Raw genomic sequence first — 18,723 nt, 5'->3', positions numbered from 1 at the left:
AGGGGAGCAGAGACAGGCTGGGCTGGTTTTGGGATGCAGTGGGGGGAGGGGATGAGCTGGGCTGGTTTTGGGATGCAGTGGGGGAAGGGGAGATTTTGAAGCTTGTGAAGTCCACGTTGATACCACGGTTTAGCTTGCGAACCCTGTGACATAACACATGAGTTCAGGGGATAAATTAGTGGCATTAACAGTCATATAAATGGACTGTGCTGAAAAGGAGGGGCACCTGAGAGGTCACAGGAGACACACCAACAGCAATAAGAAAGGGAACATGAAGGAAGGGGATGTCCATCATTTGCCTCAGGCAGATCCCACAATTCAATAATGAGGACATGAAACTGATATCTTGCCTAACTGAGGTTATCCTTGAAAAGGTGGTGATGATCTGCCTTCTTGATCCATTTGGATTCGGTGGATCCAAAATGATACTAGACAGTGTGACGTTACTATGGCTTTTAAGAGATTATTTTGTCCTATTTTTAAAAGAAGTGTTTTAAGACAGAGGTGCTGAGATATCTATTTTTACATCAAGGTTATTCAAAGAAGTTATATATAGTTTAGGAATAAAGCAATTCAGATCCACTGTGAACCATCCAGAATTGCAGGGAACAATAGAATGGTGGCATTAAACTTTAAAGACCATTTTGAGGGCTTATAGTCAAAACTATCCAGAGGATCGGGAAAAAGAAATTAAATTTTCAATTTTTACAATGCGGTGCACAAAATTAATCTTCCAAATCCAGTCCATTTGAATTAGTTTTTGGATATGAGGTGAGAGGATCACTGAAGTTAATTAAGGAGAAATTGTTGAGTAAGAGTTCAGAGACCACAGATTTGGATTGTGTGTCAAACTTTAGAGGAAGATTAAATAGAGCGGGTGAGTTGGCTAGACAGCATTTACGGGTAGCGCAGCACATGATGAAACAGGAAGCAGATGAGAAATCTAAAATTCTCAATTTTGCTAATCGAGATAGAGTGTTAAGAGTTACTCCTAATGGGACACGAACCTTTAAAGGCAAGTTTTAGTGCACCTTGTCAAATTGAAACTAAATTGAGTGAGGTAAATTATTTATTAAGAATGCCAAATAGAAAGAAATCTCACAGAGCTTGTTGTGTGAATTTGCTGAAAAAGTATATTGGTAGGGAAGGAAAGGAAAAGGAGATTATGTCACTGGCTACAAGACGGCGTGAAGAACCAAGTTCAGACGATTCTGAATCGGACAGTCCTCAAATTAAATTAGACAATGAGAAAATTCTCAAAAGTTGGGCTAAATTACTGAATTGCCTTCCAGAGGAAAATTGAAATGACCTGAAAGAATTATTGCAATCACATGGGGAGATATGTGGGAATAAGCTGGGAAGTAGTAACCTAATTACAGATGTTATAGATATAAGAAATGGTGTTCTAAATAAGCAACATTGTTATAGACTTAACCCTCTAAAGTTGGGAAAAGTTCAGAGACAACATACCTGAAGTGAGTTGCAGCCAATGGGGCTCACTCATAGTAATGGTGCCAAAATCAAATCGTGCCCAATGATTATGTGTGGACTATCGCAAAGTCAATGCAGTTACAAAACCTGATTCACTTCCTTTTCTACGTTTGGAAAACTGTATTGGGAAGCTAGGGCAAGCAAGTTATATTTCTATGTTAGACTTGCTTAGAGGATACTAGCAGGTACATTTATCCAAAAGAGAGAAGATACTTTCGACTTCTGTGACACTGAATCGACTATACTGATTTAAAAGTCACGCCATTTGGTATGAAAAATACACTAGCCACATTTCAAAGACTAGTGAACACAGTTATTTCTGGATCTCCCAATCGTGTAGTACATTGATGACCTGTTGATTTTTAGTCACAAATCGAAGGAACATTTGGGGCATCTATTAGATTGTTCAATCAACACCAGGAGACAGGCTTGGTGATAAACCTGGCCATGAGTGAGTTCGCAAAAGCCCAAGTCACATTCCTGGGTCCTGTCACTGGACATGGAAAGATGGTCCCATGGCATGCGAAATCAAAGGTTGGTGGGGAGTTTCCCATACCATCAATGTAAAGGGAAGTACTACGACTCCTGGGATTGAGGGTTTTTTTATTGCAAGCTCGTAACAGATTTTAGCAATGTAGTTGCTCTACTGACTAAGTTATTGAAGAAATGCAGAAAATTTCAGTTGATGGAGGAATGTCAGAAGGCATTTGACAGCCTGAAAGCTGTGTTAACGACAGTTCCAATTTTAGACGAACCTTATTGTGCAAAGCCATTTAAGGCTCTTATTGATGCCAGTGGTGTGGGTATTGGTGCTGTACTCTTGCAAGAAGATAAGATGGAAAGATCTATTGGATATTTTTTCAGAAAATTGATCAATCATCAACAGAAATATTCCACAACTGAGAAGGAGACGTTAAGTTTGGTCTTGGCATTACAGCATTTCAACATTTATATTGCCAGTAAATGTCTGAAACATTTGTAACTACTGATCATAACCTCTTAAAGCTTTTGGAAAAAATTAAGGACAAAAATCCCAGATTGTTTAGATGGAGCTTATTACTGTAGCCAATCAATTTGAAAATTATATACGTTGCAGGACATGAAAACATAACTGTAATGAAAGAAGATGGAGGCTTTCAGTGGCAGGGAGGAAAGGGATTGTAGTAGTGAATGTTTGCACGCTTAGAGTCAATGTAATGTGTATTTACTGTGGAGTACTAATAGAGTAAGATTAAAGGTTTTTTAAAATGAAGCCATCTTTGCGTATTGATAGTTTTTAAGGGGAGAGGTGTGACGATACTATATCTTTAAGAGGTTATTTTGTCCTTTTTTTTCAAAGACAGGTTTTACGTCAGAGGTAATGTGTGTCTATTTAAAACTCACAAACAGTTTGGGAAACCTCGGGTTGTTTTTTAGAAGTGGAACAATAGAAGCAGTCTGAGTGAGTGTGCTCAAGCCGCCACACAACCAGGATTTTTAGTTTTCAGCAGGAGCAATTGTTGTTGGGTCTGTTGCTTCAGTACATCTTTTCCTGCCACACTCTCTTCAGAGTTCTCTTGGACTCTTGTCCTCCTAGGCTGCTGGAGTTGCATATGAGAACTCTGTTTTCTGAATTTGCCTTTTGCCAAAGTTGTGTTTATTGGATGCTACCAGGGGATGAAACAGTTAATTAGTAATAGTTACTGTATGTATTATGTTGTTAAGTACTTCAACAGGGTTACAGCTAAGTCATTTTTTTCTTTCTGCTTTCTTTTATTGTATTTTAGCTATATCATATGAATAAAGTGTGTTTTGCTTCACGTTGAATAGTTTGACCAATTGAATCGCATCTAGAATTTACCTTTTGTAGGAGCAAATTTACGGTGGTAATAAATTTTCAGGAGACAGCAGAGTACAAGACATGGGGTAATTGCAGTACAATGCAGGGAGAGGCCAAAGACTACCCTGAATCCAGCCTCAACCTGAGGGTCCAATTACCGTCTTAATGTTCAGCTCAAATCAGAAGAAACGTTAATGACATTCTACCATAAATGTAAGTAAATTTTCTCTCTCTTTATTCATTAACGGGATGAGGGTGTCGCTAGCTAGGTAGCATTTATAGCCCATCCCTAATTGTGCAGAGGGCAGTTAAGAGTCCACCATATTGCTGTGGGTCTGGAGTCACATGTAGACCAGACTGAGTACAGATGTCAGTTTCCTTCCCTATGAGACATTAGTGAACCAGAGATAGTAGGAACTGCAGATGCTGAAGAATCTGAGATAACAAGGTGTAGAGCTGGATGAACACAGCAGGCCAAGCAGCATCAGAGGAGCAGGAAGGCTGATGTTTCGGGCCTAGACTCTTCATCAGAAAAATTTTTCTGATGAAGAGTCTAGGTCCGAAACGTCAGCCTTCCCGCTTGTCTGATGCTGCTTGGCCTGCTGTGTTCATCCAGCTCTACACCTTGTTATCTCACATTAGTGAACCATTTGGGTTTTTCTGAAAATTGACAATGGATTCACAGTCATCATTAGATTCTTAATTCCTGATATGTTATTGAATTCAAATTCCACCTTCTACCATGGCAGGATTCAAACCCAGGTCCCCAGAATGTTATCTGGGACTCTGAATTAACAGTCCAGTGATAAAACCACAAGGTCATCACCTCCCCATTTATTTTATCTTTTATACATTTTGCTTGACAATTTAACATGGTGGCACGTACTCTCTTCCCCCTGTATACAATTGATAATTTGTGCTGGGTGTTCAACTATGATTGTGTTGCCATTACATCACTCTATTAGTAATCCTTTGCTGCTGTGATCTGAATGGGCCCTCTTGGTTTATGGGAAACTAAACTCTCCATGACTACCCTTTATCTCTGAACTAAGACAGTAATACGATAAAGAAGACCTCTTGTAATTAACTCTTAAACCTTTCTTTCTAATATTTTCTAGTGACTTTTTATCTCTCAAGTATGATATTTCATAATCTATATCTGATTCTCTTGAAGAATCTTAATTGAAACCTACTTACAGTATTATAACTGATTGGTTAGAGAAATTTTAAGAGAAACACTAATTGCGTCGCTGACTAGGCAGCATTTTTTGCCCATCCCTAATTGCCCAAAGGACAGTTAAGAGTCAATCACATTGCCGTGGGTTTGGACTCACATGGAGAACAGACCAGGTAAGGATGGCAGTTTCCTTCCCTAAAGGAATTGGTGGGAAATGTTCTTAGTTTTAGGACTGGCAAAGAATGTTGCTCATCCAATTTTACTTTAACAGACAGCTCTTGTTTTAAGTGCTCAGGACACAAGCCTTTCCCACATACTCTAATTTCTACTAAACGTGTACTGCAAAGCCTGCTGGGGCTGTTGTTGGCCATTTTTTGCTGTTCTTTCGTGGGCAGCCCTAACAACTTTAAAATAAGAAAGTTTAAAATAAGTTAAGGTCTGGGCCACCTTCTTAATATATTTTGAGGCGGTTGGTCTGGGGATTTCCAGCATTTTGACCCAGTGATAATGAAGTAATGATATATTTCCAAGTCAAGGGGGTGAGTGGCTTGAAGTGGTGTTCCACTTATTTGCTGCTGGTCCTTCTAGACAGTAACAGTCATTTGGAGAGAGATAATGAGAACTGCAGATGCTGTAGAATCCGAGATAACAAAGTGTGGATCTGGATGAACACAGCAGGCCAAGCAGCATCTTAGGAGCACGAAAGCTGACGTTTTGGGCCTAGACCGTTTCTGATGAAGGGTCTAGGCCCGAATCATCAGCTTTTCTGCTCCTAAGATGCTGTTTGGCCTGCTGTGTTCACCCAGCTCCACACTTTGTTATCTAACAGTCATTTGGAAACTGCTGTCTAAGGAGCCTTGGTGAAATTCTGCAGTGCATTTTGTAAACTGCATCTACTGTTGCAATTGACCATCAGTAGTAGAGGGGGTGAATGTTTGTAGATGCTGTCCACATCAAGTGGGCTGCTTTGTCCTGAATGCTGTCAAACTTCTTGAGTGTCATTGGAGTTGCATTCATCTAGGCAAGTGTGGTGTGTTCCATCATACTCCCGACCTGTGCCTTGTAGATGATGGACAGGCTTTGAGAAGTCAGGAGGTGAGTTAATCATTGCTTCTAACCTGCTCTTGTAGCTACTTTGTTTATGTGGCAAGTCCAGTTTAGTTTCTGGTCAATGGTAACCCCAGCTTGTTGATATTAGAGGAAACAGTGATTGTAATGCCATTGAATGTCAATGGGTGACAGTTAAATTCATTCTTGCTGGAGATGGTAATTGCCTGGCACTGGTGTGGCACCAATGTTACTTAGAGATTTTCAACAGAAACCTGATATTGCCCTGATCCTGCTGCATTTGTACATTGGTTGTTTCAGTATCTGAGGAGTCGTCAATGGTGCTGAACGTTGTGCAATCATTCGTGAACATTCCCACTTCTGATGTTATGATGGAGGGAAGGTCATTGATGAAGCTGCTGAGGATGGTTGGGCCTAGGACACCACCCTGAGGAACTCCTGCAGTGATGCCCTGGAGCTGAAATGACAGACCTGCAACAACCGCAGACATCTTCCTTTGTGCTCGGTGTGACTTCAAACAGCTCTCCTGATTCCTACTGAGTCTAGTTTTGCTGGGACCTCGCAATGCCAAAACTTCGCCAAATGTGGCCATGATTTCAAAGGCCGTGACTCTCAGTTCACCTCTGGAATTCAGCTGTAATAAGGTGAGGAACTGAGTGGCCGTAACAAAACCCAAACTAAGTGTCACTGTACAGGTGATTGCTAAACAAGTGCTGTTTGATAGTGTTGTTGATGACACCTTCCATCACTTCCCTGATGATTGAGAGCAGACTGATTGGGCAGCAAGTGGTTGGGTTGAATTTACCCTGCGTTTTGCTATGGAAAATATATGGGCAATTTTTCCACATTGTATAGCATTGTAGCTGTACTGGATCAGCTTGGCTTGCGACGTGGCAGGCTCTAGGGTATAAGACCTCAGTTCTATTGCCGGAAGATTGTCAGGGCTCTTGGCTTTTGCAGCATCCATTGCCTCCAGCTATTTCTTGATATCAAGTCCAGTGAATTCAATTGGCTAAAGAGTTGTGTCTGTGATGGCTGTAGAGATGGTCAGCATGGATCTTCCACTCAGCAATTCTAGCTGAAGAATGGGGTAAATTCCTTAGTCTTATCTTTTGTATTGATGTATTGCGTTCTTGCAGCAACATGGATTGGGATATTTGTGGAACCTCCTCCTTCAATGTGTTGTTTAATTGTCCACCACAGACTGTTCATGACTATATGTGGCAGAACTGAAGAGCTTAGATCTGATAAGTTGTTTGTGGGATTGGTTTGCTCTGTCTGCCACTTGATGCTAATGCTGTTTGTTAATGCAGTCCTGTTTGAGAGCTTGACCAGGATCACACCTCATGTTTAGGTATGCCTGGTGCTGCTCCTGACATACCCTCCATTTAACCAGAGCAGTGAAGCTGAAGGATGTGAAAGGGGATCATATTTTATGAGGGAGGTATTGAATGTGCTTGTTTCCTGGCAGTAAACTGGGTAATGTGGCAACAGAGCAGGATCATAGAATGTCCAGGAAAACTCAGGACTTTAAAAAAAAGAATGAACATCATAGGGTCAAAGTGTCATGGAGCACAGAAACTGACACTTCGGTCCAATTCATCAATGCCAACCAGATATCCCAAATTAATCTGGTCCCATTTGCCAGTATTTAGCCCATATCCCTCTAAACCCATCCTATTCACATGCCCATCTAGATGCCATTTAAATATTTTGTAACTGTACCAGCCTCCACCACTTCCTCTGGCAGCCCATTCCATCTACGCACTGACCTCTATGTGAAAAGGTTGCCCCTTACGTCTCTTTTATATCTTTTTCCTCTCACCTTAAACCTATACCCTCTAGTTTTGGACTCCCCTACCCTGGGAAAAAGACCTTGGCTATTCATCCTATCCATACCTGTCATGATTTTATAAACCAGTGTAAGGTCACCCCTCAGCCTCCAACACTGCAGAGAAAAGCATTCAGAAAAGATTTACCAGGATGTTGCTGAGAAGGGAAGGTTTCAGTTGTAGAGGAAGGCTGGATAGGCTGGGATGTATTTTCATGGGAGCACAGGAAGTTGAGGATGACCTTATCGAGGTTTATAAAATCATGACGGGCATAGACAAAGTTACAGGAAGTGTTGTTTTTCCCTTAGAATGGGAGGTTTTCAAGATCAGGGACATATTTTTAAGATGAGAGGAGAGAGATTTAAAAAAGACGTGAAGGGTAAATGTTTTTACACAGAGGTTTGTTCACGTGTGGAATAAACTTCCTGAGGAAGTGGTGGATGTGGGCACAGTTACAACACTTGAAAGACACTTCTGTAAGTACACTAATAGAAAGGATTTAGAGAGATATGGGCCAGGAGCAGATAGGTGGGACTAGTTTAGTTTGCGATTATGTTTGGCATGGACTGGTTGGATGTAAAGGTTTGTTTCCATGCTATATGATGCAATGACTGTGTGACTCTCCCTATAGCTCAAACCCTCCGAACCCAACAACATTGTTGTAAATCTTTTCTGCACTTTTTCAAGTTCAACAACATCTTTCCTATAGCACCAAGACCAAAAGTAGCCTAACAAATGTCCTGTACAGCTGCAACATGGCATCTCAACTTTTGTACTCAACACACTTGAATAAAAGAAGAGGCAGCGAAGTTTTTGTGCGTTTATTAGAGGGGACAGCTGCACAAATTTCTAACAGTACAAGTGTAGCGATTGGAACTAGGTGGATCTGATTGACTATGAGATCTTTGATTGGGGTTGTCCACCTGGGCCAATCAGTGAACTCTGGCTGATAGATATAAACAAGAAATACAGAATCTCCTCCATTCAGGGGACTGATCCTGAGCTGGCTGGCCACATCCAGGGTACTGGGCACATCCAAAAAAAGGGTGACTTGGTGACAGGATACCAGCCTCTGTGAAGTTATTTCAACAAGCTACAATTTTAAGGGCAAACATCTAACCTGAACCAATACCTATTATATTCAATCTCTCAACTTCATTAGTCACTTGTCTTCCATTCTCCTGGTATTCAGTACATATCATTGACATGTTTTATTGATATATCCATTTGGGTGGAAAAGGAGAGTTGGCAATTCATTCCTGGGACATAGATATTTCTCTCTGAATGCTGCTATAACTTTTAATGACAAAATGCTAACTTTGTTATCAATAAAACAAATTCTTTATTCCAGATTGATAAATTAACTGAATTTAAATTTCCTCATTTACCAGACGAGATTTGAACACAAACCGTCAGGGCACTATTCCAGGTCTCTGGTTTGTTAAGCCAGTTAACATTGTCATCAAGCTACTGTCCAAACACTCAGGTTCCCAAAACCTTTCACTACTCCCCGGTTAAGAGTCACTGTTCTGAAAATATTTCAACAGTCCTGCCTGGATCTCCAGTGGTTGACCACATACTTCCCTACATTGAACTTCACCCATCAAAGCTTTCCCAGACACGTTATCTGTCAACATTTCTTTGTAATTTCAGGTTTCCCTGACACATCGCTTATTCTGCCTTTTTCCCAGCAGGAAGCAAATTGGCAAGGTCAGGATACAGCAGCAAGTGGCAGAACCAGTGAATTTATTTGGAAAGTTTTTCCAGATTTACTTATCCGCTTCTTACAGCAGCTTTCATCTACAGCTCATGGCTGTTGTAGCTGGTGAATTGGAAGGGAATCATATTCAATTATCTGCAAATGGTTCATATTGCAGCAGCTCAGAGTTAACGGTAGTTGTCTTTACCCTAAGACGGGGAATTTCAAACCTGGGGACACATTTTTAAGGTGAGAAGAGGGAGTGTTACAAAGCACGTGGGAGGTGGATCTGTACACGGAGGGTGGATCCAGTGTGGAATGAACTTCCTGAAGAAGTGGTGGATGTGGATACAATTAAAACCTTTAAAAGACATTTGGACAGGTACATGAACTGGAAAGGGTTGGAGGGATATGGGCTGGGAGCTGACCGGCGGGACTAGCAATCTCACAACACTGAGAATACACTCTTGGTGAAGTAAGGATAGCTGTGAATGGAAGACTACCTGTATAGAGTTATCTCTTCTTGATTTTTCTTGAGTCTGACATAGTGCAATATGTCATTTCACGCGTCACAGTTCCTTTACTCTCCAACTCTGTATTCGTTACCATTATTTAGTGCCATTTATTTTGGACACATGTAACCTGTGCTTCGGTCACAAATGTGGCTCTTCTCATACCTGCATGATCTCGGTCCTCTCCTTACAAAAAGCAGTGTAATATATTTCAGTTTGTAGATCGCTGGCTCCAGTACAGGAGTAGAAGAGAGCTATTCTGGTAGAATAGGTTTCACTTGAATGGTGCTCAGACCGATGCCCTGGCAAATCAGTAACTAGGGCTACAGAGAGGGTTTTAAACTAATTATAAGGTGGGAAGGTTTGGAAGAAGGGAAATGTTGACTTAAAATGAAAGACGGTATGGCAGAATTATAGGTCAGCATTTGGATGATGATACCTCTATAGTGTAAACTTCAAAAACTCTAATAACTTCATGGCTTGAAAGAATCAGCAATAACTCTTTCTGGAATAAGCTGCTTCGAAAAATGAAAGGGGCAAAGAGAAACTATTATAAAGGAATTAAAAGCAAATGTGAATTAACCATCCCTGGGAGGAAACAAATTAAACAAGCTATTCCCTGGGAGGGAGAGGATAACAACTGCTAATAACCCATAGCCTTGTGACAAATGGGCAATTAAGTCTCCCTGCAGCAGTAATGTCCTGAAGTAAAGGAGTTAGTTGCAGGAAAAAAACTATGTTATAAGCCACTAACCCCAAATATAACAAGGAACAGAGGAGTGACTTCTGATAAGAAGGAAAGTTGCAGATTTGAGGTCTCTGGAAATGCAATCAATAATGTCACTCTACAAACTTGAAAAAGAGAAAATTGTACAAGGCCGGAAGAAATCAGTAGCAGAACTTCGAAGATCAACACTACACAAGGATGGAACTCTGGACACATCCAGAGATGGATGCTGTTGGTGGAATTGGATAATAGCTGACCTGAGTTGTGAGGTTTAACTTGTTACTTGTCTGGCCTTACTTTGCTTGCTCCATGAAATAAAGTTTAAATCATTGTTTCACTGATGATTATGAGATTTCTTATGAATAGCTGGATTAAAGGTAACTTGGGTTAATTTACCCACAACAACAGTCTGAGTGAAATGGGAAGCAATAAATTTTACAAACATAGATAGGCAGCAACAAATAGAGTGAAAGAGGGGAGGCAGTGGTTATAAAAACAAAATTGATGGCTCTTTACTTACATATGTGTAGTAATCAGAAGGAAAAAAATGAATTAAAAACACAAATATACATTAACGGATGTGACCTTATGACAATTACAGAAAATTGGTTACTAGGAGGTCAAAGCTGGGAACTAAATATTCAGGGTTTCAAATATTTTTGAAAGGAGATCTCAGAAGAAAAAGGTGGTGGGGTTGTATTGTTTGCACAGGATAGAATGATTACAAAAGCAAGAAATGGTCTGAGACCAGACAATGTAGAATTCATATGGGTGGAGGTAAGATAGGAGAAGAGACTAGTGGAAGTAGTATATAGGTATCCCCAACTATAGTTATACAGTAGGACAGAGAATAAATCTAGAGATAATGATAATGAGGCTGGGCCATTGATAATGGGAATCAGGAAGTCGGAATTTGAGTTTATTGTAATGTGTACTTTTACAAGAAAAATACAATGAAAAGTCCATGGCGCCTGCATTGATGACAGAAGTCATAAGAAGTCAGAAGGCATTCCCTTATTTCCGGCGTGGGACGGTGGCTCAGTGGTTATCACTGCAGCCTCACAGTGCCAGGGACACGGGTTCGATTCCAGCCTCGGGCGACTGTATGGAGTTTGCACATTCTCCATGTGTCTGCATGGGTTTCCTCCGGGTGCTCCAGTTTCCTCCCACAGTCCAAAGATGTGCAGGTTAGGTGGATTGGCCATGCTAAATTGCCCATAGTGTTCAGGGGTGTGTGGGTTATAGGGGGATGGGCCTGGGTGGGGTGCTTCAAGGGGTGGTGTGGACTTGTTGGGCCGAAGGGCCTGTTGCCACACTGTAGGGAATCTAATCTAAATTCATAAGTAACAACAAACATCAAGTTTAAGACAAAAGTTCATTACAGCACATTTAACAGCTCCTGGTTTCGGAAGAAACCGATCAATAGATGAAACACACAGCCAGAATGAGGCCACCTATCCATGGTGGAAACGCCACGCTGGGACGAAACTGACACATCGGGCTGCTGGAAAAGCTGTGCCAAAAGCCTCCGCTGGAGAAAAGTGCCACCAGGAACCAGACCGCCACCCTTGGATGAAAATTGAGCCAGACCACCGACCACACCTCAACGCTGGGGCAAAACTGCTACACTGGAAAATCAAGATAACAAAGTGTGGAGCTGGATGAACACAGCAGGCCAAGCAGCATCTCAGGAGCACAAAAGCCGACGTTTCGGGCCTAGACCCTTCATCAGAGAGAGGGATGGGGTGAGGGTTCTGGAATAAATAGGGAGAAAGGGGGAGGTGGACTGAAGATGGAGAGAAAAGAAGATAGGTGGAAGAGATTGCAAAAGAGATGCAGTGGGAGAGAGATTCCCTGAGGCTGGTCCGGAGGGTAACTTCTTCAGGTTAGGCATCCCTGGAAGAGGCTTCGCAGTGAGGTTAAAATAGTATCAGAGATAATGGGAACTGCAGATGCTGGAGAATCCAAGATAATAAAGTGTGAAGCTGGATGAACACAGCAGGCCAAGCAGCATCTCAGGAGCACAAAAGCTGACGTTTTGGGCCTAGACCCTTCATCAGTGAGGGGGATGGGGTGAGGGTTCTGGCAAATCACTCCGCAGTGCCGAGACCACCATGCCAGGAAAAGACTGGCTCATAAAAGTTGAATAAATACTTTGTAAGAGCCTTCGCAAAGCAAAGGATTTTAATAGCATTCCAAAATGACTAAACAATCAGATGGCAAAGGAGGAAAGGAAATAAATTAAGATCACGGGAGAAAATGTGCTGGGAAAACCAATAGGGCTGAAGACAGATAAGTCCGCATACCTGACAGGATGCATTCAAACATATTAAAGGACATTGCTACAGAGAAAGTGAATGCACTATTCGTAATCTTTCAAAAATCCTTCACTTCTGGAAAGATCCCGAGAATTGGAAAACTGCCAATGTAAAACCTTTACTTAAAAAGCGAAGGAGATAAAATGCAGATAACTATAGGCCAGGTAGTTTAACGTCTGTTATTGGGAAAATTTTAAAGGATGTAAGAGCAGAACATTTAGAAATCCATATTACGATCAAGCAGAGTTAGCACGGACTTCATGAAGGAGAAATCATATGTGACAAATGTACAAGAATTCTTCAAGAAGGTAACAAGCAGAATAGATAAAGGTGAAGCAGTGGATGTAATACATTTGGAATTTTGTAAGTCATTTGATTAGGTACCACACAGTAAGATCCTTAATAAGAGCACATTGTGTCGGAGGTGGGACATTAATATGGAAAGAAGATTTGACACCTAATAGAAGACACAGATTTGGGATAAGGGAAGCATTTTCAGAATGGCAACCCGTTGCTAGTGGTGAGCTGCTGAGATCAGTGCTGGAGCCAGAAATATATAAAATACATATTGATGACTTGCATGGTGAAAGTGAATGCACTATAGCTAAGTTTGATTAGGTTCCCTACAGTGTGGAAACAGGCCCTTTGGACCAACAAATCCACACCACTCCTTGAAGCATCCCACCCAGACCCATTCCCCTATAACCCACACACCCCTGAACACTACAGGCAATTTAGCATGGCCGATCCACCTAGACTGCATATCTTTGGACTGTGGGAGGAAACCCCACACAGACACGTGGAGAATGTGCAAACTCCACACAGACAGTTGCCTGAGGGTGGAATCGAACCCGGGTCCCTGGCACTGTGAGGCTGCAGTGCTAACCACTGAGCCACCATGCCACCCCATGCAAATAAATGATAAAATAAGCAAGAAGGCAAGTGCTGATTTGACTTAAAGAGTCTGCAGAGAGGCAGAGGCAGGATAAACTCATGAGCAAAAAATGTGTCAATAATGTGATGTTCATACACTCTGGCAGGAGGAATGGGGAGATGTACATAATGTAAAGGCAGAAAGACTGCAGAAAGCTACAGAACAATGGAGTCCTCCTCCATTAACCACAAAAACCTAGCATCAAAGTTCACTGTGTAATATGGAAGTCCAACTGAATATTCACCGCCACTTCAAAGTAAATGGAGTATTAAAGCAGGGGGATTTTGCTAAAACTATACAAGTCACTGGTGAGACCATAGTTGTAATACACTGATTAACTTTTGGGTCTCTTAAAGAAACACTGGCATTGGAGTCCAAAGGAAGTTCACTGGGCTGATCCTGGATATGGAGGACCGTCTTATATGAAGGGAGATGGAGTAGATCAGGCCTGTATTCAATGGAATTTAGAAAAATGAAAGGCAACCTTATTGAAACATAGAAAATTCTTGAGGAATTTGGAAAAGTAGATTCAGAGAGGTTGTTACTCCTTGTGGGAGAGTCTAAAACCAGAGGGTGTTACCTCAGAATAAGGAAACACACATTTAAAACAGAAACTAGGAGGAATTTCTCCTCTCAAAGGGTAATGAATTGGTGGCAGAGGACTGTTTAGGCTAGGTCATTAAATAAATTCAAGTTTAAGATAGACAGATTTTGTAATCAGTAAGGGAGTCAAGGGTTACCAAGAAAAGACAGGGAAGTGGAATTGAGGATTATCAGATTAGCCATGATCTCAGTGATTAGTGGAGCAGATTCGATGGGCTGAATGGCCTACTTCTGCTCCTATGTCTTATAGTCTCATAACGGTGGTGTTTCATTAAATTCCATTTTTTTATTGAATTCAAATTTCACCATCTATAGTGAGATACCAACTGCTATTCCCAGAACATTAGCCCTGTGTTCTGGATTAGTAGTTAAGTAGCAGTAACACAATACTCCAGCTCCCCATGTCACCTGTGCCACAATAAAACTCCTGATTTCCCTCTTTTCCTAAAAACCAACATTCTTTCTTCTTAACTCGCCACAAAGCTTTTATCCATATCTCCTTATCTCTCCCTCCCTGAAACAGTGTGCATTCCCTTATTTCCACATATCCTTTTCTAAACCACGATAATATGTTTTGGGATTATTCTTGCTTGTCAAATGCGTTATGCAGATACAATTTCTAGTGAGGGAGGTGAAGCATGAGTGACTATTTGTCTATCTTCCGGGAAATTGAGGATCGGGTCAATCACCATTAGCCACATCCCTGAAAAGATTTAATCAATAAAAATGATGCAGGAATTGTCGCTTTTATTGTAAAAATAATCCAAGTTTTCCAATCCTGTGACCCTTCAAAATTTAAAAACCAAAAGAACTGCGGATGTTGTGAATCAGGAACAAAAACAAAAGTTGCTGGAAAAGCTCAGCAGGTCTGGCAGCATCTGTGGAGGAGAAAACAGTTAACGTTTTGCATCCGGTGACCTTTCCTCAAAACTGAGGACCAGTTTTGAGGAAGGATCACCAGACCCGAAACTTTAACTCTGTTTTCTCCTCCACAGATGCTGCCAGACCTACTGAGCTTTTCCAGCAACTTTGTTTTTGACCCGTCACTGCTTCCATACTGTAGGCAATCTAATAAAATAAAATAAATAAAATTTGACCTGGAGTTTATTGAGCAGCGACTATAAAAGACCTGGGTGTAGTCACTAACAGCCCACGGAACTGCTACATATTGAGCTTGCCAATCATTGTCACTGAGACCAACACACTAGAATTGCATCAAAAACACAATTATCATATCACAATTCCAGTGTGCATATGGCAAGCATCTGGGTAGTTTTTGCAACTCTACACAGCGCCTAACTCCTATTTCGAAATATATACATACATGGGTTCTTGCATATCCATAACACAGTTCACTGAATTAATTGAGATAACACGGTGTAGAGCTGCATGAACACAACAGGCTAAGCAGCATCAGAAGAGCAGGAAGGCTGACGGGTCGAGACCCTCTTCTAATCTCTTCGACCCTGAAACTGCTCGACCACGTTCTAACTGCAACCCTCACTGAATAAATCATTTACTTTTTGAATTGCAGTCACTGCTGTGCAGGAAATGACCCAGACAATCCACGCAGACAGCATGCTCCCACAAAGGGCAATTTGACTGAACGTCTACCCGTCCCAGTGGCCGGACACAGTGTAAAACTTGCTATTAAAGTTTTTTTTTAATCGGTTTCCCGTTTCCTCACGACAAAAACGAGCATATAATTACATTGCCGCTCTGGATCTAGCCAGTTAGTGTGTTCCGTGAGTTAGCCGTGGGATTTTCGTGCTCCCTTCCCCCCCTCCCCCGGCATTTCAACGCTATGCCATCGCCCTCTGCCTTGCCACTAAAATCGAAACTGAGCCGGTCGGGTTTTTGTTTCCGAAGAAACGAAACTTTTAGTTGAGTTACAAGTTTGTGCCTGTTCCAGTGAGACCGCGTCCGGGAGCGCCGCTCAGCGGCCGCACTCTTCATTCCAGAATAACAAGGTAATAGAGCTGGCATCAACACAGCAGGCCAAGCAGCATTAGAGGAGCAGGAAGGCTGACGTTTCCTATCGAGACTCTTCTTCAGAAATGGGGGAGGGGAAGGGGATTCTGAAATAAATCGGGAGAGAGGGGCAAGCAGATAGAAGACGGATAGAGGAGAAGATAGGTGGAGACGAGACAGACAGGTCAAAGAGGCGGGGTTGGAGCCAGTAAAGCTGAGTGTAGGTGGGGAGTTAGGGAGAGGATAGGTCAGTCCAGGGAGGACAGACGGGTCAAGGGGTTGGGATGAGGCTAGTAGGTAGGAGATGATGGTGGGGGTTGAGGGGGAGGACAGGTTGGGGAGGCGGGGACGAGCTGGGCTGGTTTTGGGATGCGGTGGTGGGGGGTAGATTTTGAAGCTTGTGAACTCCACATTGATACCATTGGGCTCCAGGGTTCCCAAGAGGAATGTGAGTTGCTGTTCCTGCAACCTTCGGGTGGCATCATTGTGGCACTGCAGGAGGCCCAAGATGGACATGTCGTCTGAGGAATGGGAGTGGGAGTTGAAATGGTTCGTGACTGGGACGTGGCAGTTGTTTAGTGCGAGCTGAGCATAGGTGTTCCACAAAGCAGTCCCCAAGCCTCTGCTGGTTCCCCCAACGTAGAGGAGGCCACAACGGGAACAGCAGATACAGTAAACCACGTTAGCAGATGTGCAGGTGAAAATCTGCTTGATGTGGAAAGTCTTAAGAGCAGGAAAGCTGACGTTTCGGGCCTAGATCCTTCATCAGAAATTTGGGAGGGAAAGGGGGCTCTGAAATAAATAGGGAGAGACGTGGAGCAGGATTGGAGATGGATAGATGGAGAGGATACAGACAAGTCAAAGAGGCGGGGATGGAGCCAGTAAAGATGAGTGTAGGTGGGGAGGTAAGGAGGAGATGGGTTAGTCCCGGGAAGATGGACAGGACAAGGGGGTGGGATGAGGTTAGTAGGTAGGAAATGGGGGTGCAGCTTGAGGTGGGAGGAGGGGATAGGTGCTTGTTATTTACATAGCTCAGTTTGTTGGGGTGATTGGCATTACTCCTAGTTCACTTTTTTAGTGGCTTCTATATGGGCCGAGTTCAACGCATTTGTTGATGGACTTCCAGTTGGAATGCCAGGCCTCCAGGAATTGCCGGTATGTCTCTTGTTTGGCTTATGCTTTCATTGATGTGTTGTCCCAGGCAAATTCATCTCCTTTGTCCACGTGCATTGAGACCAGTGAGAATTGGTCGTATCTCTTGGTGGCTTGTTGGTGTTTATGTATCCTTATTGTCAGTTTTCTTCCAGTTTGGCCAATGTAATGTTTCTCATGGTCTTAGCATGGTATTTTGTATGTTACGTTTTATTGGTTGTGGGTAGAATCCTTTACGTTCGTCTGTAGCTGTCACAAGGTAGTTGTTGGTTTGTGGGCTCCCCTGATACCAAGAGGTTAAAATTGTATCAGAGATAATGGGAGCCGCAGATGCCGGAGAATCCGAGATAACAAAACGTGGAGCTGGATGAACGCAGCAGGTCAAGCAGCATCTTAGGAGCACAAAAGCTGACGTTTTAGGCCTAGACCCTCCTTTTCTGATGATGGCTGAGAAGAAGCTGTTCATGAACCTGCCTACACATATGTTCAGGCTTATCATAGTCCACCATTACACACTACCTATTGTTAGCCATTAACAGCTATTCACCCTCCCAGCCAGAATTTTATCAACTCCTTTGTCTGTCCAACTGTTCTTCTGTCTCTTTTGGGTCTATTCCCACCTATTGTTTACTCCTTTCCCCCTCCTCCCACCCTGTTTTCTGCATATAAAATCAACATTCTCCTAGCTCTCAGACCTGAAACGTTTACTTTCTCTTCACAGATGCTGCCAGACCTGCTGAGCTTTTCCAGCAACTTTGTTTTTGTTTCTGACTCACAGCATCAGCAGTTCTTCCAGTTTTTGATTAGCCAAGATCTTTGAAAGCTTTTGGGATGGTTTGCTCTGGAGCCAACCGTAGATTTGATGACATAATTTGTACATTTAAATGGGATAAATTAATAACTTGCTAATAAAAACGTTTGAGATAGCTGTGATCATTATACAATTGCATTGAACATTCAGTTTGAAGGAGAGAAATTTAGGTTCAAGACTAGTTTTTTTCCCCCCAAAATTTAGTAAGGGCAATTATGAGGTCTTGAAAGCAGATATAGCTAAAGTGAACTGGCAAATTACGCTAAGGAATAGGCCAATAAAGATACATTGACAGATTTAAGAGGATATTTCAGAATATAAGGAATGGTTATATTACAACAAGAAACATGCCGAGGGGAAGACATACCATGTGATTAACTAAAAGAAGTTAAAGATAGTAGTTAATTCTGATACAATGTGATAGTTCCTTTCTTGTGTTAAGAAAACCGTGGAATGGCCACACCATTTAAACTAAAGGTGCTAGAATCACATCACAACCAATACAGGTGGGGAAAGTTTGTGTTCTACAAATAGCAGTCAAAATTCTTCACTCACGTTAAAGCCAATTTGTGTTGAAGAAATAGGCATTGTAGCAGAACAGACTGTATC

The sequence above is a fragment of the Stegostoma tigrinum genome, chromosome 11 (assembly GCF_030684315.1).
Source record: "Stegostoma tigrinum isolate sSteTig4 chromosome 11, sSteTig4.hap1, whole genome shotgun sequence".
NCBI classification, from domain to species: Eukaryota; Metazoa; Chordata; class Chondrichthyes; order Orectolobiformes; family Stegostomatidae; genus Stegostoma; species Stegostoma tigrinum.
This window is presented reverse-complemented; position numbering follows the sequence as displayed.